The sequence below is a fragment of the Papio anubis genome, chromosome 3, assembly GCF_008728515.1.
Source record: "Papio anubis isolate 15944 chromosome 3, Panubis1.0, whole genome shotgun sequence".
Classification (NCBI taxonomy): domain Eukaryota; kingdom Metazoa; phylum Chordata; class Mammalia; order Primates; family Cercopithecidae; genus Papio; species Papio anubis.
This window is the reverse complement of record NC_044978.1, coordinates 73,202,765-73,225,057: the sequence shown is the minus strand read 5'-3', so window position 1 is coordinate 73,225,057 and position 22,293 is coordinate 73,202,765. Positions and strand designations below refer to the sequence as shown.

General features: G+C 34.2%; 1 long non-coding RNA gene across 1 annotated transcript in view; it reads right to left on the bottom strand.

Moving 5' to 3' along the window:
• The window catches only part of LOC103884585, a 61,830-nt gene extending 44,740 nt beyond the window's left edge, over positions 1-17,090 (bottom strand). The window contains exons 1-3 of the long non-coding RNA XR_647219.4: positions 15,958-17,090; positions 6,627-6,714; positions 664-802 (exon numbers count right to left, since the gene is read on the bottom strand). This is a non-coding gene — a long non-coding RNA (uncharacterized LOC103884585). The remainder of the gene's footprint in view (positions 1-663; positions 803-6,626; positions 6,715-15,957) is intronic.
• Positions 17,091-22,293: the final 5,203 nt, after the last annotated feature.

The following is a 22,293-nucleotide window of genomic DNA, read 5'->3' as shown; positions in this document are numbered from 1 at the left end:
ACTGTTAACCATACTGATTATTCTTACTCTAAATAAATGACCACAAATCTTAGGCAAAACCTTTGAAATACCTTGCAATGCTTCTACTTTCTCTAATCAGTCATCACTTCTAATCTCTGAGAATGATCCTTTATGTCCTCTTTACTTTCTTAACTCTTTCGACTCAGGACATTGCTTTGTATTTCAATGAGAAAATTTAAGCAAACAAGCGAGCTACTTCATGTTCTCAGCAGCAGATTCACTAATCTGATTAAAGCAATACATGTATTAGTTGCTCTCTTGCTAGAACTGCTGAACTTCCTCGATGTGCCATGAATCCCGTGTACTCTTGAAATCGAGGGAAATAGCTCTTATAATGCTTTATGTATAGTCCTACTTCATCAAATTTTTCTTTCTTTTGCCTAATAACCCTTATCCCATACTATATAAATAAATTTCCTAGAAACTATACCTACACTTCCAGATGTTTCCTCATTAGTCAGTTTATAACAAAACTTCTCCAACAATGTATACATAACATTTCTCACTTATTTATCTTCCTGTTTCTTATTAACTAAATCCAGGACTTGTTTTCTCTACCACTCCACTGAAACTTGTGTATCAAATTTAAGAACAGCTTGCATCTTGGCCAGTCTGAAGTCCAATACTTTTACATTACATTACCTGATCTCCCAGGAGCATCAATGTCTCCTTCCTGAAATACTTTATTTGCATGATTTCCTTGCCACAGCAGTGTCCTTATATTTTTTCCCTTATCTGGCTGTTCATGAAATGAGATATTGAGCTGGTCAATTAAGGTAACCTGCCAAAATGAAAGTATCAAGTCAGTCTTTATTTGCTTATTGTGACAGTGCAAGCAAGGAGCAAATGAGGGAGGCACAAGCTCCCAGTATTACATTTTTTTTTCCAGTGTAATTGCACTGTGTTAAGATCTGGTGGATTCAGCACAAACAGGGAAAATTGCTTTACTGTGAAAAAGTCCTGAACAGAAGGCCTTTTAATGGATCTGTGGGGCAGAGGGAGAAAGATAGGAAAGAGCTAGGAGTAGAAAAATCCTAAGTAAAGAGGAAGAAAAGTACAAGACTCTGATAAAGGGTTTTTGGCAGAGGCACCTGAGAAGTGCTTTAACAAAGGCCTTAGATATGAGGGCCTCTGAATAATGGTGCCTGAGTTAACAAGGCAAATAAGTGTCTGAGCATGGTTTGCCAAGATAGGGAGAGAGTGCCTGAGCCTTTTACTGCAAATCTTTCCAATAAACATATAATGCATACCTAAACACCAAGTTTGGTGAGGGGAAGACAGCTTCCACCAACGAGGCCAGACAGACAAAGCTTTGCCATTACCTATGGTTAAGCCTGATAAACTACACATAAGATTTTACCCTGAAGCAAGACTCCTCAGCAAGCTGACTGACCTTGCTTACACCCCACTCTCTGTGGTTCATTTTCCCAAAAGTGGTCAGGCAGAGTTTTTATTTTTATTTATTTATTTATTTATTTTTATTTTTATTTTTAAGATGGAGTCCCTCTCTGTTGCTCAGCCTGGAGAGCAGTGGCATGATCTTGACTTATGCAACGTTGGCCTTCCAGGTTCAAGCAATTCTCCTGCCTCAGCCTCCTGAGTAACTGGGATTACAGGTGCGTGCCACCATGCCCAGCCAGTAATTTTTAAATGTAATTATATCATAATGCAAATTCCTTACTATATATACAGGTTCTACATAATAAGGCCCTTGCCTATCTCTCTGACTCCGTTATCCCACTCTAACCACAGTGGCCTTTATCCTACAAGCATGCCACACTTGTATCTATCTAACCATCTTTATACCTTTCTGCTCAGAAAATATTTTCTCATAGTTTTCTTAATCATTCATGTCTTTGCTCAAATATTATCTTATCAAAGCAGTATTCTGTGACTACATGAAATAGTGTATCTACTTCCTATATTTATTGCTTTAATTTTATTCTTTAAATATAATCTGGTATCGTATTACATATTTATTTGCTAACATTTTATTGTCTGTTTCATGAGAATATTTATTTTTATGAAGGCTAAAACTTTGCTGAATACTCATTGACTAAAACAATGCCTTATATATAGCCAATGGTTAATAAATGATAGCTAGATATATCAACAAATTGAGAAACATAGGTTCAGTTATGTTATCCTATTTCTTAAAGTCAGGAAGTTAATGCATAACAGTTTGCTCTCAAAATTTTAAATAAAAACAAAAGAATAATTGGAAAGGAACATAGTGAAACTATATGGTGGTATAGAAACTTAAGAATCTCCTGAGATTGATACCTACACCATTAATTTGGTTAATGTGCTTATGCTATCAACGTAATGTATTCCAAAAATAAGAATTTTCACCAAAAAAAAACTCCATCCTAAGACAATTATATTAAGCTTGATACCTTTAGTATTACCTCTTCTCTAGTTTCATGGGTACAGTTTGCAATTTCAGAAATGACCTTTATTGTAGTTCTTCCAAATGTAATTATAAACCCTACAATCACTGTCACCTTTGCTTCCAGGGTAAAGGTACACACAAGTAGACATGGCAATCACAGGGTGGTTAAGCCATCCAGTGGTTAGTTACTGCAGTTAGAAAATCACTTTATGTCACACTTGACCCTCTTTAAAGATATTGTTAATGCGTACCTCTTTTTATTAGTGAAAATTTCTTCAAATTTAATCCATTACTTTATTGGTCTTTAAGGTTTAGCCAACATTTCTCTATAAAAAGTTATATAGTGAATGCTTCAGCCTTTGTAGGTAATATAGTTTGTGCTGGAACTATTCCAGTTTGACACTGTAGTAAACAAAATGCCATGGATAACTTGTAACTGAATGACCATATCTGTGTTCAAGAAAACATTACAAAAACAGGTTTCAAGCTCAATGTGTCCTGACAGTTGTAGTTTGCCATCCTCTACTCTTCTTTATCATGGACTTTCATAATGACAGGTGCTAATTTGTATCTGACTCCATCTTTTGACTTTTTCTTATCTTTTATGCTCTTCTAATTTCCCCACCTATCACATTACCAGCAAATTATCCTAACTTCTCAGACTATTCTTTAAAGGCTCTAACACTTGGCCCTCCCACAAGATACTATTTCGAACCTTCCTCTTAAGTGAAGGTGTGGAAGTATATCATATGACACATACCTCTGAATAAAGAAATTAGTTTAGATTACATGTTGCTTCACACTGCTACTTCTAAACTATTACCTTTCTTTTTTAAACATTAAAGGAATTAATGGGTTAAAATACTATGGAAGCGAGCCTGTGTTGTTCACTTATTCATTCTTGTTGGTCTTTATTATATACAACCACTGCCCCAAGACCATTTACTCTTTTTCATCTAAGATTTAAGCAGCTTTCATGTTGTCTTCTCTACTCCAATGCTATGTGACTTCACTACCAAACTGACAAGTCACTCATGAACCTGGTCTCTGTATACTGATTTCATACCAGGAATGCAGGGATGATTTAACATATGTAAGTCAATAAATGTGGTACACAACAAGTACAGATTTTAAAACAAAAATTACATTATTATCTCAGTAGATACACAACAAGCATTTGACAAAATTCAGCATCCCTCTATGATTAAAACCTTCATCTACAGATTCAGTGCAATTCCCATGAAAATAGTACCATCATTCTCACAGAACTAGAAATTCAATCCTAAAATTCATATGGAACAAAAATAGAGCCTGAATAGCCAAAGCAACACTAAATAAAAAGAGCAAATCTGGAGGAATAACATTACCTGACTTCAAACTATACTATAAGATCATAATCACCAAAACAGCACGGTACTGGTATACAAATAGGCATATAGACCAATGGAACAGAATAGGGAACCCAGAAATAAAGCCAAATACTTAGAGCTGACTGATCTTTGACAAAGCAAACAAAAACACAAAGTGGGGAATGACACCGTAATCAACAAATGGTGCTAGGATAATTGACAAGCCAGATGAAGAAGAATTAAATTGGATCCTCATCTCTCACTTTATACAAAAATCAACTCAAGAGATATCAAGGTCTTAAATCTAAGACCTGAAACCATAAAAATTCCAGAAGATAGCATCAGAAAAACCCTTCTAGACATTGGCTGAGGCAAAGACTTCATGACCGAGAGCCCAAAAGCAAATGCAACGAAAACAATGATAAATAGTTGGGATTAAACTAAAATGTTTCTGCACAGCAAAAGAAATAATCAGCAGAGCAAACAGACAACCCACAGAATGGGAGATAATCCTCACAATCTGTACATCTGGCAAAGGGCCAATATCTAGAATCTACAAGCAATTCAAACAAATTAGCAAGAAAAAACAAACAATCCCATCAAAAAATGGGCTAAGAACATGAATAGACAATTCTCAGAAGAAGATATACAAGTGACCTACAAACATATGAAAAACTGCTTAACATCTCTAATGATCAGGGAAATGCAAATTAAAACCACAATGTGATGCCACCTTACTCCTGCAAGAATGGCCATAATCAAAAAATAAAAGAATAATAGAGGTTGGCGGGGATGTGGTGAAAAGGGAACAATTTTACACTGCTGGTGGGAATGTAAAGTAGTACAAACACTATGGAAAATAGTGTGGAGATTCATTAAAGAACCGAAAGTAGAACTAACATTTGATCCAGTAATCCAACTATTGGGCATCTACGCAGATGAAAAGAAGTTATACAAAAGACACTTGCACATGCATGTTTATAGCAGCACAATTCACAATTGCACAGTATGGATCCAGTCCAAATGCCCATCAATGAGTGGATAAAGAAACTGTGGTGTGTGTATGTCTATATATATATAGACATAAACACTATATATATGAACACTATATAAATATACTATCTATCTATCTATCTATCTATCTATCTATCTATCTATCTATCTATCTGTCTGTGAATACTATTCAGCCATGAACTTTTAGTCCCCCTGTCCTCTTCAGCCATCAACCCATAAGAACACACTGAAAGCTCTCATCAGCAGAAACTGTTCTAACTCAAATTCCTAGTTAAATCCTATTGCATCCTAAATGTAACTTTCTGATTTTCCTTTCCAACAATGTAAAATGTTTCTGGAATTTATCAAATACAGACTCCAAGTCCTTGTGTGAATTTCACTCTGTCAAATAGCCCTGCATTTCCAGCTTTTATTGTGTAGCCAACATTACCATATTATGCTCACATATTCTCATAGCTGTCTTACCCTTCTGTCTTTTATTGCAAGTAACTGACAAACCTTTATACTTTATACGAATTTCTAGTTCTTATACATAAGCAGTACAGGTCTGCTGGAATGAACCACACAGCAAGCAAGAGGAAAGTCACTTTAAATTCATAATTTACTATCTTAATTGAATCTTAAGTAACTCCTGGGAAACATAGTATTCTCCATGTGCAATTCACTCTACTATTCTAACATGCCAATGCCAATTCTCTCTCACATTCTTTAAACCTTAAACCCCTCACCCCCATTATTTTTTATTCTGTGCAGAAGTTTTAATCTCCTACTTCCAAATTTTTGTTCACATGTGCAAAACTACTTTTACTAGATTTGCTCCATTTCTTCTTTCTCCTTTGGCATTAAAGAACATGTCTTTCATCCAAATGTCAATCTCTTCTCTAATCCTTTGAAAGCTACCTCTTCTAGTTATGTCTTTCTTATTGAGATAGAATTTTGTTCAGTAATCTAACATTTAGAAAATGTATATCCCTTTGTTTTATATCCGTTTAACCTCTTTCCTTTTTTTCACATCAACCCTACAGAAAGGGTGGTATGTATAGTTATAATTTATTTTTATTGTTTCACTCACTGATACCTATTTCCCCTTTTATTAATAAGAGTACTGAAATTTTTTGGAATCACTGTTTCTCTACCTTTATTAATGTGGTTCACATAAAGTCAAGTTTTTCTTTGGCCTCAGAGTTGGAAGTGGGAGCATAGCCTGACTGCTGAAAGCTTTGTTTCCTCTTTATAGTATCTGGCTTAAAAAGGCTTTCTATTTCAATCAGAAACAATTAAAGCTAACAATGACCCCTTTTGATGAGGTTAAAAATAGGCAGTTTTTTTTTTTTTTCCATCAGACGTTAAACTTTGCAGACCATAAGTCTGGAATTGCTGGTGTAGCCATGAAGAAAGTTTGTCTAAAAATCAGGTTTGTCTAAAAATAGAGGAGAGTAGAGCTAACAGAGAAATATAACCATCTCCTCAGTTGAAGGCCTGGATTGTGTTTTGCCAGAAGGTCTGTCACAAAACCTTAGTGATTCCTTTTTTTTTACTAGTTTGATTGTGTTCTTATCACTTAAATCAGATATCCCTAATTTAGAAGTATAATTTTTATATTTTAATTAATTTGTCATTTTCTCGCTTTACTTATACTCAAATGTATCACATGCTCCCCATTATAGCAACAAACAACTTCTGCTATGGTCACCAAAAGCTGCTACATAGCAAAACCGTGGAAACTTTGTCTTTGTTTCATTTAACCTCTCAGCATCATTTGAAAGCACTTAACACTTTTTCTTGATAATGTAACACTGGCTAACTATTGATACAGACTATAAGCAGCTTTTAGAACAGTGCAATATTACCTCATGAATTGTTTTATTTTCTGAAGGAATTCTCATAGGAGCTCTCTGGGATGTTGGCTATTTGGTTCAGTGGAAGGTTGCCAAGAATCTGCAATCATACATGAATTAATTTAGTAATGTGAATAACATGTATACATTTCTTTTATTGTTTTACATTATTTAAATTTTTTTCAGCTTGCATACTTTTTAAATGTAGGTGCTAATACAAATAATATAAGAAATATACATGTATTTTCATCAATCTTTGTACAATTTGGACGAGTTTAGCATGGATGTGTAGATGTGTGAGCCTGGGAATGACTTTTTTCAAATCTAAGTTATGGGCTTTAGCAATAATTATAGTAAGCTCTTTAACTTTAAGTCATCATTTTATTGTATGTGGATGTATGTATTTGTACACATGTATGTTTTCTGGAAGAGAAGCAGAAGTGATCATAAAAAACGTGGCAAGTGATAAAATTTAGTAAGTAATATTCACAGAAAACAACTCAGTCCCTATGAATGTAATATACTCAATGAAGGTTTTTAAAAATATTTCTATGATCAATGTGTATGACTGTAAATAATCAAAATGGTAAGGATTACTTTCACAAAAAAATGTTTATACTGGAGATTTATATGAACCTTATTTAGTTCCAAAGTATTTGATGCAAGGTGTTATCAAAATTAACAAAAAAATTGATCTATAAAATAATAATGTAAAACAAGATGATCAGCCATACTTTTTCACAGCCTCAGCAAATAAAACAAGTTCTGAAGCAAGACTAAATAGTTTGATATTGCAAAGGATATAATATTCTGCCAAAAATTCATACTAAAATTTATGGTGGAACAGGTTTTGTGAAATCATTAAATGCTATTCATTCTGTGTGATGATGTTATTTTACTGATTTATTGTGTGTAAAATGATTCCTTATGCTAATTTTAATGAGTAGAAGGCTCTGTCATGGAGTCCTTATGCATATGTGCATGAATATTCCCTTATGTTATGCTTGGGTGTTTTCCAATCTTCTCAAAGAGTAAAAAATGAACTTTGGGTGAGACTGGAATTGCTACAAAATACTGACTCCATCAGATATGAACATTTTTACAAATACATTGAATGATATGAAAGAGAAATTGTCAACCTGAAAATGCAAGCTCATTCACAAAAATAAGGGAACACGCAATGCGTGTTTGGCATTATATAGATAACATTTTATGGGAGCCAGGAAACATAAGTTGGCATTTGAATGTTGATGTTTCTAAATTTTTCAACAGCTTTGTAGTTTGAATATGTAGTTTGGTATGACACTAAGTCACAAGATGTAAGAAATATGTTATAGCTATGTGGTAAATAAAGAGGAAGAAAACTTGGATTGTTGAAATTGTGAAGAACACTTTAAGAAGCTCTTGTATGAGAGTCAGACGATTAGGTTCTTAGTGATGTAAAGATTAAATAGCATAAAACATAAGCAACTTTAGACTGCCATGTTGCTTCAGTATTTCATCCTACTTGGTATACATCATATTATTTTATCATATTTAATAAAGTACTATTGCTTATACTTTTCAATAAAATTAGATTTAAGAATATCTTCTCTTTCTTATAATTCACACTGAGCTTACTAAGAACCTTATAATGTCCAGTGATAGTATTTTTCTAAAGGGAAATGTGGTTCACAGAGAAGAAACAATTGAATATATCAAAAACTTTGTATGTTTTATCCATAAAATATAACCTTAATATTGGATATTTCCACTAAAGAATAAAAAAGTGATTATATTAGACAAATAAATTCTGCAGAAAAATATCAGTAATATGGATTTATAAAATGATATGGGAAACTTTAATATGGTTCCTTAAAACAGACCAAAAATAACTTTTCTGTACATGGTATAATTTAGTGTTTACCTAATACATATAAGTTATAAACACTTCTTTAATATGAAGATATACAATCTTCTCCATTTTTATAGTGCCCCTTTATTGTAAAATGATGTAAATATGCCAATAAAGAGAATATGCTAGTCTCCATATAAATATTTACAACTTTACTTAATGTATTAGTATAATGTTTTAAAACAGTTTAACTATTACAGTGTATTGCATTAAATTATATGATTAGTTAGTCCATAGATTTTTTGTGTGTGTGTCAGTAAAATTAACAAGGTAATATATGATGGAGACTTAATAGGTGTTGTAGATTCCTGTATTATATCTTTGAAATGGCATTAATTATAAAATATAAATTCAAAAAGTATAACAGCTAAAATAAATAGATATTTTATCTTACAACAAATTCTAAGAAATAATGAAAAGATAAGAATGAATTAGAATTGACTTGAAGCATAATACCACATCCCAGTATGTTTATACACATGCTGTATGCCATGCTTCATGTTTGCCATTTTTCCAAAAGTGGTAGATGTCAGTGCAGGAACAGACAACATTGGCAGCAAAAAAGTGTGATACTGCATACTAATGACTGTCCACTTTCACTCTCAATTGTGGCAGTACTTCAGAAAATAGAACATTTATTTACCATATTACCCAGCAATTATATTACTAAATAATTGAAAGAAAACATATCCGCACAAAAGCTTTGACACCTGCACAGCAGTTTTATTAATGATAGCCCCAAACTGAAAACAATCTAAATACCCATTGACAGAATATTTGGACAAATAATTTGTGTTGTAATCATATACTAAATAAATTTCATCTTAAAAAGGAAATAAATACTGATTTTCACAACATAGAAGAACCCCAGAGGCATCATGCTAAGAGAAAGAAACCATATAAGAGTATGTATTTAGTGTTTAGTATTTAGATTCTATTTATTCAAAACTCTAAGAATAAAATATACAGTCTATAGTGGCAAGTAAGATTGTTAGTTGAGTGTACTTTGAAGTCAAATGAGGGAGATGAACTAATCAGTAATACAACAAAATTTTTTAAATTGATGGAAATTATTCTATATGTTGTTTGTGTTGCCAATAACAAAGGTGTATAACTTTGCAAAACTCATTAAATTGCACACTTAAATAAGAAAATGTTTATTTAATTGAATGAACTGCAGAACAAAGTAGACAAATCTTAGAATTAAACTTGTGACTTAAACACAGCAGGTAAATACCCAGGGAAGAGAACACAGGAAAATGTAATATAAAAAATATAGGAAAATAAATCAAGGCATAATAGATAGATTCTGAAATTACAAAAGATATCTAAGAGGGTTTCTTCAGAGAGACAATTGAGATATATAACATTTTTGTTACATATTATTATCCTACTCTTTTATTGGCTAACCTATAGAATATAGCATGTTTGCTTGGCTTATTAATATTTACATCAAATTTACTCTTGTCTGAAAAATTGCTGGTGACAAATTATATCAGATATTTTTCTCTATATGTATATATCTTTACATTTGAATGATATTTATGATGAGTTTTGAAATCTGGATTGGTTTTCCTTTTGAAAACTTAATTGTGCCATTTTATTGTTTTCTATTTTTAATAATTCCTGTTAAGTCATAAGATGCTCCTTCTCAAGACTTACAACCATTCCGTACCCCAGCTGTTCAATGACGGTTTATAAACTTTTATTTTTGTCTCTTATTTTTAGCAGTTGTATCTTCAGTTTGTCTCCATTCCGCTTGGTGTTGATAAAATTCATCATAAAATTCTCCATCATTATTTTTGAAGCATGTTTTTGTCCCAATCTGTCTTCTCTCTTGCTGTAAGTCTAAATAAATGTTTCACAACTGTCTAATGTTCCCTATGCTAGTTCCTATATTTTTATCTTTTTTTTCTTTTTCTCTGTACTTCAGTCTAAATATTTTTGTATTGAATATTCTTCCAGTTTTATAAATCTCTATTCAGTTGTATCCAATTCACTACTACACCCAGTTTTTAAGTTCTCAATCTTACTTATATTACATTGGGTTTTTTTTAGAATTCCTACTTAACCTCTTTCATAGGATTTTAGGTCTCTACTAAAATTTTTCATCTTCTGTTATTTCCTGCTATGGTTCCACTCAAGTCCTACCTATGGTGCTTTTTTCTTTTAATAATAGTTTTGTATTAATGCATCTTATGCAAATTTTATAGTTGTTTTCTTTGGAAGACTTAGTCCAATACATATAACTCCATCATGATTGGACATGAATACATACATTTTAAGCCAATTTTAAAACTTTATAATTCAAAAGCATGTTTTACCTTTGTTAAAAATACATGTATATTTGATTATTAAGGCTGAGATGGCCTAAACAGTAAAATAAAACTAGAGACTTTACCAATCACAAGCTTCCAATTAAACTCTAACTAGATATTTTCTATGCTAAGCAAACATGTTTTATTTTTCTTGCTTCCATGAAAATCTTATAAAAGTCTGTCTCTTGCCACCTTCATCCCCAGCAAAGTGCTAAACCGCTTGCTGACTGATGTTGTCCAATTTATGAATCACTGAATACTGAAATAAACTCCCAAAAATGTAAATGTGTGTCCATTTAACAACATTGTTTAAAAAATTGAAAAAACAATGGTTAAATATGTGTGTGTGCTTGTGTGTGTGTATGTGTGCATGTTTGTGTGTACACGTATGCATGTGAGGTCTCTACACTACAATGGGCAATATGGTTAAATTCCATTTTTCAACTTTGGGAGCAGATAGAAACTTCCTGAAGTTCATGCACTATTAAAGTACTATTAAAGTCTAGGCTTGGGATTAGAATGCAAGTCTCAACATATTGCAGATATTCATAAAAATCAATGAAAGGACCCCAAGATGACCAACTAGAAGCTGCTAGTGGCTCTCATAGAGAGGAATGAAAGGAGCGAGTCAATATAGAACCTTCAACAGCGAGTCAATATAGCACCTCCAGTGGAAATTAGACCCAATATAGCACTCATTGGGACTAATCAAAGAAGCAACTCGACCCACGGAGAATGAAGAAAAGCAGGATAATGATCCACCTGGGATCAGTATGGAGCCAGGGGAACCTCTCTCACCCAAAGAAGCAGTGAGTGAATGTGCAGCTTCAGGAATCCATGCTTCTCCCATGGATCCTTGCAATCCTAGGGTCAGGAGATCCCCTTGTGAACCCATTCCACCAGGGCCTTCAGTCTGACACACAGAGCTACCTACAGTCTCAGCAGAGCAGTTGCTCAGGCGTGTGCACACACACACACACACACACACACAGAAAGAGAGAGAGAGAGAGACTGGGCAGCCTTAGCCACTCAGTTTTTTAAAGATTTCCAGCAAAAGTACATGCAAAGTCTGGCAAAGTGGGAGGGTAGTCCTCTATACATAACGCTATGAAAAGGGCTGAAACCAGGGGACTGAGCAGCAACAGTTTGCAGGCCCTGATTCCATGGCACCTCACAAGATAAAACCCACTGTTTTGAAATTCAGCCAGCCCCCAGTAGCACCATTGCACCTCCCTGAAATGGAGCTCCCAGGGGGAGGGGTAAGTCACCATATTTGCTGTTTGGCTGACTTAGCTGTCTGAGTCTTCAAACATTGGAGAGTCTAAGCCGACCTGGGGCTGGAGCGGGCCCTATCCTAGCACAGCTGCTCTATGAAAAAGTCACCAGATTGCTTTTTAAAGTATGTTCCCAATCTTATTTCTCCTCCTCGGTGAAATCTCCCAAGTAGAGTCTCCTGCTACCCTCACCGGTGGTCTCTAGCCAACAGAGGTTTCAAACCATCCTAGGATGGAGGTCCCAGAAAAAGGGGTGGGCTGCTATCTTTGTTGTTTGGGAGACTTAGCCATTCCAGCCTTTTGGCACTGGAGTGTCCAAGGTGACCAGGGGCTGAAGTGAACCCTCAGCACAGCACAACTGCTCTATGAGAAGACAGCTACACTGCTTTCTAAAGCAGGTCCCTGATCCTGTTCCTCCTCACTGGGGGGGATCACCTAACCTTACCTAACTGAGTGGGGTCTTAAACCACCTTCGATAGGTGTGTTTAGTCTGGCAACAGGTTCATACCTTGCTGGGATGGAGCTCCCAAAAGGAGGGGCAGGCTGCCATTTTCACTGTTTTGAAGTCTTCACTGTTGATACCTCTAGGTACTGGAAAATCTGAAGTGACTAGGGACTAGAGCAGGCCCCCAGCATACCACAGCAGCCCTGTGGAAAATTGGTCAGACTGTGGCGTGGGTTCCTGTTCCTACATATTCTCACCGGGCAGGTCCTCCAGGCGTGGGCCTCCAGTCATTCCTTGTCAGATCTATTGAGCCAGTAGCAGCTCTGCAGTTCCCAGGACAGAGTCCCTAGGGGCAACTGAAAGCTTCTCTGCCACTGCCTCTGCAGTGGGACTGCCCTTGTTACCCTTGGACTAACAAAGCAGCAAAGATTCAAAGTGCCTTATCCATACCTTCAACTAGCTGCAGTGGACCCAAGGAGAGAAGGCCAGTCTGTCTCTAATGGGTCCTAACCCTCCCCCGGCCCACCACCATGATCATTACTACACATGGAACCCATGGCTTAGACCCACAACACAGACCTTCCTTGGTGGACTGACTGCACTGAGAAGTTGCTGACTTGCATTTCTCTGAGGTAGAGCCCCCAGGAAACAAGCAAAAGACCATTGGACACCACCACTACTAAGGTCCCTGCCTCTGCTGCCTCCAAGTTGAGAAAGAAACATAAACACTGAGATTGCCCCAGTGCTGTGGGCAGCCAAGGAGTGCCAAGCCGTGAAATACAGCCAGAACTCAACGGGGAGGGCGGCTCACACTTTCAGAGCATTGAGCGAGAACCTGGCTGCAAGTGTGGGAAAACATAAGGGAGCTCCACACACAGCCAAGCAAGGGTTTACCAACTGACTAATGTGCCTAAGCGCCACCTAGTGGATCAGACCCCAAAGCTTCTCAACACCAAAAATACCTCAATATACCCCCTTCTGAAACCAAAGACAAGAATTTCACTTCAAATAAAAACCCTGCACAAAACTTTGGCCCTGTGAAAACATTCAGAAGAGAAGTATATTGTCTGTACTCCATCTAAACTGCAGTTAAAGGAACGCTCACATGAAGAGATGAGAAAGAACCAACGCAAAACTTTGGTAACTCAAATGGCCATGGTGTCATATTCCTCCAAATGACCACACCAGTTCTCCAACAAGAGTTCTGAGCCAAGCTGAACTGTCTGAAATGACAGAAATAGAATTCAAACTATGGATCAGAATAAAGATCTTCAAGATTCAAGATAATGGCAAAATGTAATCCAAGGAAACTAAGAATCAAAATGCAATAATATAGGAGTTAAAAAATGAAATAGCTGATATAAAAAAGAACCTAACATATCTGACAGAGTTGAATAACACAATACAGGAATTTTGCAATTCAAAAACAAGTATTAACAGCAAAATAAACCAAACTGAGGAAAGAATCTCAGAACTTGAAGACTGACTCTCTGAAATATGACAGTCAGATAAAAACAAAGAAAAAATAATGAAAATGAATGAACAAAATTTATGAAAAGCATGGGACTATGAAAAGAGGCCAAATAAACAAATAACTGGCATCCCTGAAAGGATGGGGGAGGGTAGAAAGCAAACAACTTGGAAAACATATTTCAGGATATCATCCATGAAAGATTTCCCAACTTTTCTAGAGATGCCAACAAATAAGGAAAATATAGAGAACTTCTGCAAGATTCTACATAAGAAGTTCATCCACAAGACACATATTTGTCAGATGTTTCAAGGTCAAATGAAAGAAAGAATGTTAAAGGTAGCTAGAGAGAAAGGGCAGGTCACCTACCAGGGAAGCCGCATCAGGTTAACAGCGGATATCTCTGCTGAAACCTCACAAGCCAGACGCCAGAAGAGATCAGGGTTCTGCATTCAACATTCTTAAAGAAAAAAATATTCAACAAAAAATTTTATATCCAGTCAAACTAAGCTTCCTAAGCAAAGCAAAGGAGAAATAAGACCCTTTTCAGATAAGCAGATGTTGAGGGAGTTTGTTACCACCAGACCTGACTTACAAGGGATTTTGAAAGGTGCACTAAATATGGAGAGGAAAGACTGCTAATAGACGGTAACAGAAACACAGTTAAATACACAGACCAGTGACACTATAAAGCAACCACACAAAGAAGCCAGCATAATAACCAGCTAGCAACACAATGACAGGATCAAATCCACATGTATCAATACTAACCTTGAATGTATATGGGCTAAATGTACCACTTAAAAGGTACAGAGTGGCAAGCTGGATAAAATGCAAGACCCAATGGTAAGCTGTCTTCCAGAGACCCATTTCACACATAATGACACCCATAGTCTAAAAATAAAGGGATGGAGAAAAATTTACCAAGCAAATGAAACCAGAAAAAAAGCAAATGCTGCCATCCTAATTTCAGACAAAACAGATTTCAAATCAACAAAGATTAAAAAAAAAAGACAAAGGTAGGGAGTTGCATAATGATAATGCATGTCTTCAACATGAAGACCTAACTATCCTAAATGTATATTAGAAGCTTAATTTTTATATCTACCTCTCTAGTGTAAGATATTTTTGTCAATATAAGTTACCTTTAGTGTGTTTACTCAAACAGGAAACTCAAGTAGGAAAAATGTAAAATAATCAGAAAATAAAATTAAACAAAGGAAAGAAATCACTCATAATTCAACTTCAGAAATAAACTTCAGAAGTGAACTGTTTAGTAGGATTCTTCTATTCTACCTACTCTCACGTAGTTTATTATGTGAAAAATACTAATAAGCAGTCATAACTAAATACATTCATTATAATTCTTAGTTAATTAAATGAACAACCCACTGAACTTAATTTTTGTGCAAAACAAAATAAAATTTTATGGTTCAAATAAATTAACAGTATTCATTTACATTGCTTAATAAAGAAATATACCACTTTACTTAAAACATACCAATACTAGATTTGAAAATAAAAAATTGTTACTTTGGATGTCAAAGTTTTATTTTGGAGCTTCTTAAAATCCTAAAACTTATTTAGCTTAGGCAAAACAACCTTTGGTTTTCAATGATATTTTTCCCAACTTAAATTAGAGCAGTTACTATTCTCCTGCGTTTACTCTTTTCTTTGAATAAATTGGCTTGTTTTCTTTCAAAATAAGAGGATTGTAGGGGGAAATCCACAATATAAATTGTGTGGAATGTTCACAAGTCTATCTAAAGTCACACACATTTCTACGAGAGGGAGCTTACATTTTGCCTTTCATATAACATACTTCTTTTCTCCATACACCTTCTCAATCATGCTACTGCATTTATAGGTAGTTTCAGTCTTCTGTAGTGCAGTTTTTCCCGAAATGTGGATGCAATTTTTGTAGAAAAAATTTTACCTTACCCAAAGAAAGATCTCGGGTCTTTGCCTCTCTCTGCTTGGAAGTGATCTTTGGGCTTGTAGAATGTCATGCTTGATACCAGTGTCTTTGTTTGCGTTGGGGCTCTAGCCACTAGATAGCATAACAATGTGATTTGTGATGAGGGCTTTGGGTCATTCTATGTCAGTTCTTCCTCTAGAGGGACTGGAGATTGAAGATATCAGTTTGACCACTGACAGAGCTGAAGACTAAAGTTCAGCCACATGGGAAGTATGTAATCAAAGTGATGAAGTGCAATTAAAAACTGGGTACCAAGAGTTTGGTAAGCTTTCCTGGTTTGTAATACTGTCATACATTATGGCTGAGAGGAGTTCACATTGTCTATGAATCCATGGAAAGCGGACATTGGGATGCTCTATGTTTGGACTTCTCTTGGACTCTGACCTACCCATCTCTTCTTTGGACTGATTTTGATCTGTATTTTTCCCAGGAATAAACTGTAACTGTGGATATTGCAGTCTTCAGTGAGTTCTGTGAGTACTCCTAGCATATTATCAAACCTAAGGGTAGTTTGTAAGTGGTGTCCAAAGTAAAGGTAGCCTTGTGTAGACCGTGTTGCCCTGAACTTCACAGTTAATTAACTCAGACCAATCCAATTTAGTCATCTATAATTTATCTCACATTGTTTTCCTAATAGATTTTACTGAAGTGCAGAGGATGGTAAAATAATATCACTGTACAGTAAGGAAATGTCTTTTTCATTTCTTTGTTGATTATTATCTCTGATCCTAGTCCCAAAATCTCCTGCCATGAACCTGGGTTTGACCTTTTTATGTATATTTTTCCTGACCAAGGAATTCCTAAGGCCAATTTTTCATAAACAAAAGTATAATAAGAAGTCTTACCATAAAAATTATATCTGTCTCTCTAGAAATAGTATTCAGCTTCCCTAGGGAAACAAATCAAAATACAGGCATACTGATATTTTTTAAAAATTAATTAAAAAAATTAAAACACAAAACAGAAGAAAGAAAATAGATTCTACCCCTTTCCATTATCTCTCTCCAAAAGAGACTGTAAGTTCCTGGTGGAGCATTTCTTCCAATTCCTGAAATGAGCATTGACTCAGAATAGATAACCAAGTAATAAAATAACTAAAGATAGAAAATGAATATCCATTAGTCTATACCGTTACAAATAGATAAATGAACAAATGCACAAGCAGAAGGGGAAAAGTCAGAACATAATAAATGTATAATAAATAAGAGAATTTAAAAAATTAATATTATACAAGAGTACTAATGGCTGTCAGTAATATTCACTGATGAATTTTAAAAGACGGAGAAAGCAAGTTTAAAGAGAAACAGAATATTTGAATAATCCAAAAGCATTTCCTAAATATATTTACTAATTACTGGGGTGGTTTTAACATATACCCTCAAATACTCTAACAATCCTTGCTTCGGACTGTAAAATGTAGTTCTCATCTCAAATGTAGACTGAATTGTGCTATTTATTTCTAATGACTGGAACACATAATGGGAAAATGATAATTTTGTTTTGGAGAAACTTCAATGATGACACCTTAATCAAGTGATAAATGTTACCGTTACCGGAAATACATCATGTTGTTACCATATATTTTCCAATATGACACGATAAGCAGGTCACTTTGCCTTTGAGACATTCTTCCCAAACATCAGTAACTTCAGACCAATCATGAGAAAACATAAGACAAACATAAATGAAGAGACATTTTAGAAAATACCTCTCCAGCAGTCTTCAAAAGCATGGAAGTTATAGTAAGAAGGGCAGACTGAGAAATTGTCACAGATTAAAGCAGGCTAAAGAGACATGATGACTAAATGCACTGAAATGACAGAATCAGAAAAAAGGGATATTAGTGAAGGCAGGGGTAAAATGTGAATAAAGCCGGAAGTTTATTCAATAATATTATGCCAATGTTAATTTCATAGAATTTATAATTTTACAATGGTTTTGTAAATGTTGACTGTAGGGAAAACTGGCTGAAGCATATATGAGAACTCTTTGCATTATCTTTTCAATATTATTTTTGTAATTCTAAAATTATTTCAAAACAAAAGTTTGAAACTGTCAATCACCAATATTTCACTATCTTGAATAAGAGAACAATTTGCAACCATCCTTTATAAATACCCTTTTTTGCTTTCCTGGTTTATTTCTCTTCATAATATAGAGGGTCATATTGACAATATGCTATCTAGTTTTCTTATTTGTTAATTGTTGGTTTTGTCTCCTCTAGAGCTAAGCTCCATAACTATAGTAATTTTGTATAAATTATTTCACTAATATATCTACTGTACCCAGAGTTCAGTAAATATTTATCAAGTTGAAAGATTCAAATTAAATATTGTCTAGTTTAGAAATATGTTTTGTATATAAATACCTCAATTTTTCATTTTGAGGTTTAAGAAAGATACTTATTCTGAGTAGTTTAGCCAAATTTAAACAATACACTTCACAATGCCTAGGACATATCTATTCATAATTCTCACAGATATAATGTCTTAATTAGTTCAGGCAGCTATAACACAATACCATAGGCTGGATGGCTTAAACAACAAACATTTATTCCCCATGGTTCTGGAGACTAGCAAGTCCAAAATCAAAGTGGCAGCAAGTTTGGTGTCTGATGAAGGCAATTTTCCTGCTTTGTAGACAGCAGTCCTCTTCTTGTTTCCTTACATGGGAAACAGGAGAGAGAGAAATAATAATAATAATAATATACTCTCCCGTGTCTTTTTATAAAGGTACTCATCCATTCACGGAGGGCTCCACTTTTATGATTCAATTACCTTCCAAAGAACAGACCATCATATTGGGGGTTAGGTTTTCAACATGAATTTGTTGTAGGCACAACAAATTCTTACTCTATAGCACTTACTCTATAGCACTATACTTACTCTATAGCACTAATACTTACTCTATATCAAATATTTACTCTATAGCACTAATACATTTTCTAAATTTTTATTATTCTTTATGTTGGAAATTAGCCAATTCTGTTCAAATAATAGTATATCATTAGTCATGGTTACCATTATAGGCAATTTTTGTCTATTTCCTTAAGAGAGTTAACCATGTTGTTCTTGGTTTAAATGATTGCAGTAATTATTAAATAATCATATCTTATGATAATAAGATATTATATCAGAGTGAATAGATGAGAATAATGATGACATAAATAATCCCAGTTCGTGTATCTTTTAGACTAAATCTAGAGTCACCAGTATAAAAATGTAAGTATTCAAATTATAGTTTAAGATGTTTTATACATTTTGTTTTATGCCAAGATTTTGATATATACTTATTTCTGGAATTTTACAGTTTTCAAATGACAGAAAAATGCAACGTATGTTTTCTGTTAAAGCTTATGAAATTTTGTTGTCTATATAAATCTTTGACTTTTCACCCACACGTTCTTAAAATTAATCATGTTTGTTCTTGTTTTGGAGTACTTGATGAATTATATTCCTATGATTTGTGTATCAGATACTAAATGTTAAATGTTAAATTTTATAAAATTGTCTCGTCCATTCAGTCTCATTCATTCGTTTAGTAGTAAATCAAATTAATAAGGAATGGCAGAAATAAATGAGATCCAATTCCAGAATGTAATACTTTTATTTAAATTCGGTGTATAGATAAAAGTTTTAGTTAATTTTCTTGACAATTTATGCTGTTTTTATGCCAAAACTAACAAGAGACTCAGTTATCACCCCATAAGGAAGAAATAATAAACTGGAGAGAATTTAAAAATATATAAAAAGTATATATAAGTATATATGTGTGTATATATATACACATACATGATATAGATAGATAGATAGATAGATAGATAGATATAGATAGATAGATAGATAGATATCTGTGTGTATGTGTGTATACAAGATATTAGGGACCTAACATGTTCTCTGTATTTGCCCAGCATTTGCTTCTGCTTTTATTAAAATCTTATAGTTTACGCTTTGCCTGGATTTCCATAAGTTATGAGTATGTCCTTCTAATAGTACTCACCACAAATATAACTTGATTGAAGGTAGTTTAAGTTGCTCTATAAAGGTTATTCCTAACACACTGTGTTTCTCACTGAGATTTATCTTTGAGATATTACCTAACTTGATCTAGATATTGGGTAGATATATGATATGTTATATTCCAATATGACATGCACAATACATAAGATAAAGCCTTCACACTTTCACACCACTAAATATATTTAAACAATGTCAAATTTTGAAAGCAATTTCAAAATTCAGGACCAAATAGTCTGATAAAGACTTGTAATGAATATACTGATTTTTATGATTATGATTGATAAACATATTCACTTACATGTATGTGTTTATCAATTTTTGTTAAACATTAATTACATTTCTTAAATGACATACTTGTTGGAGACTGCTTGAATATGTTCATACTGATTTTAATTACAACTAGTTTCAGTAAAGAAAAAGACAATACTCTACAAAAATAAAATTTCAAATTTGAACATAAGTATTTTCCCCCATTGAACTCCAAGTTAAGTAAGCTTGTGTAACTCATGTAGAAAATCCATCACACCCATCTTTCTGTGTTCCTACCGTCAGCATTTTTCAGTAAGAAAACAATCTCAGAAGTGTAATGAGCAATGTTATATTTTAGTTAAATCACCCAGATGTTCTTTTTTATTATAATTTTCCCCTGGAAAACAAGAACAGGTGGTTACTTGTACTCTAACGAGAGAGAGAGAGAGAGAGAGAGAGAGAGAGAGAGAGAGAGAGAGATCATTTTTAAAAATATATAGATGGTCTCATGTCAGTTATTTTTCCAAGAGTCACAGCTCTTCCAACAAGAACATGTTTTGTTATAAGCTTCTTAATTCTGCCAAATTCTATTTCAGCTTACTTCATAGCTGGGTCTTTGCCACAAACACAAACTGTTCTATGGTCAGTGTGTTAAAACAATCATCTAGAAACAGTCTGTTTGCATCAGTCTTAACTCAAAATATATTATGTATTTCTCATTGGATTGCCAACTCTTTTGCTTAAGCTCATTGTTCAAAACTTTGAACATGCAAGTCCGTGTGTGTGTGTGTGTGTGTGTGTGTTTGTGTTTTGCTGGTTTCCCTTTGAATCTTAATTTTTTAACAGCACCTATAAGAAAAATTGTCAGAAGCTAGAATGAAATCTCACTTTTAAACCAAGATATGTCTCTTGAAATTACAGATACTGAACATCTTCAAACATTTCCAGATGTTCTAGCTAAATATGTTAAATGTATTGTGGTGAGGTGCCTGAGCAAGGACATTTTGACAAGTAAGTCCTTTTGATTACTAAGTAAGAATGTTTCTTTTAATAAAAAGAATATTTGCTCATTTTACTTACCAATGGTAAATTTAGCAGCAAGTACTGACATTTGAGTATGTACTAAGATATATTTCAGTTGACAATTCCGATGACCTTACATTTGGATTCTGTAAAAAGTTTGTCCTCTGGGAGAGTTACAGTAAGTGAGATGATTGTAGAAGGAAGGAAGGAAGGAAGGAAGGAAGGAAGGGAGGGAGGGAGGGAGGGAGGGAGGTAGGTTGCTTTTAACTTGAGGTTAGCTAAGTTATTTCTATAAGCCAAGTCACATATATTTTAAGCTTTGTAAACCCTATGCTATCTATCATAGCTATTCAACTCCATGTTTCATAATAAAAAAAGCAGACTTAGACAATTGTAAACAAATGAGTGTTGCTGTGTTCCAACAAAGCTTTACCTACAAGAGTAGGATGTGAGCTGGATTTGATCCATAGGAAAGCCATAGTTTGCCAGCCTTGGGTATAAGAGAATATATAATAAAGATCTGAACATGCTTAATGCTGAATATATTTTTTGAGTGAGTGATATTGGTTATAATATTTCCCTCTTTGCATTTGTTCAGTAATAAACTGAAATATCCTCCACTAATATTTTTAATTTTTATTTTTATAGATTTAAGGGGTACGAGTGCAGATTTCCTTTATGTACATACTGTGTAGTGGTAAAGTCTGGGCTTCCAGTGTACCCATCTCCCATATAGTAAACATTATACCCAATCAATAATTTTTCATACCTCACTCCCTTTCTACCCTTTCACCTTTTGTAGTCTCCACTGTACATTATTCTACTCTGCTTGCCCATGTGTACCCACTGCTTAGCTCCCAGGTTTAAGTGAGAACATCTAATATTTGACTTTCTGTTTCTGAGTTATTTTACTTAGAATAATGGCCTCCAGTTCCACACATCTTGCTACAAAAGACATTATTTCATTCTTTTTTATGGCTGAGTAGTATTCCATGGACTTTATACATA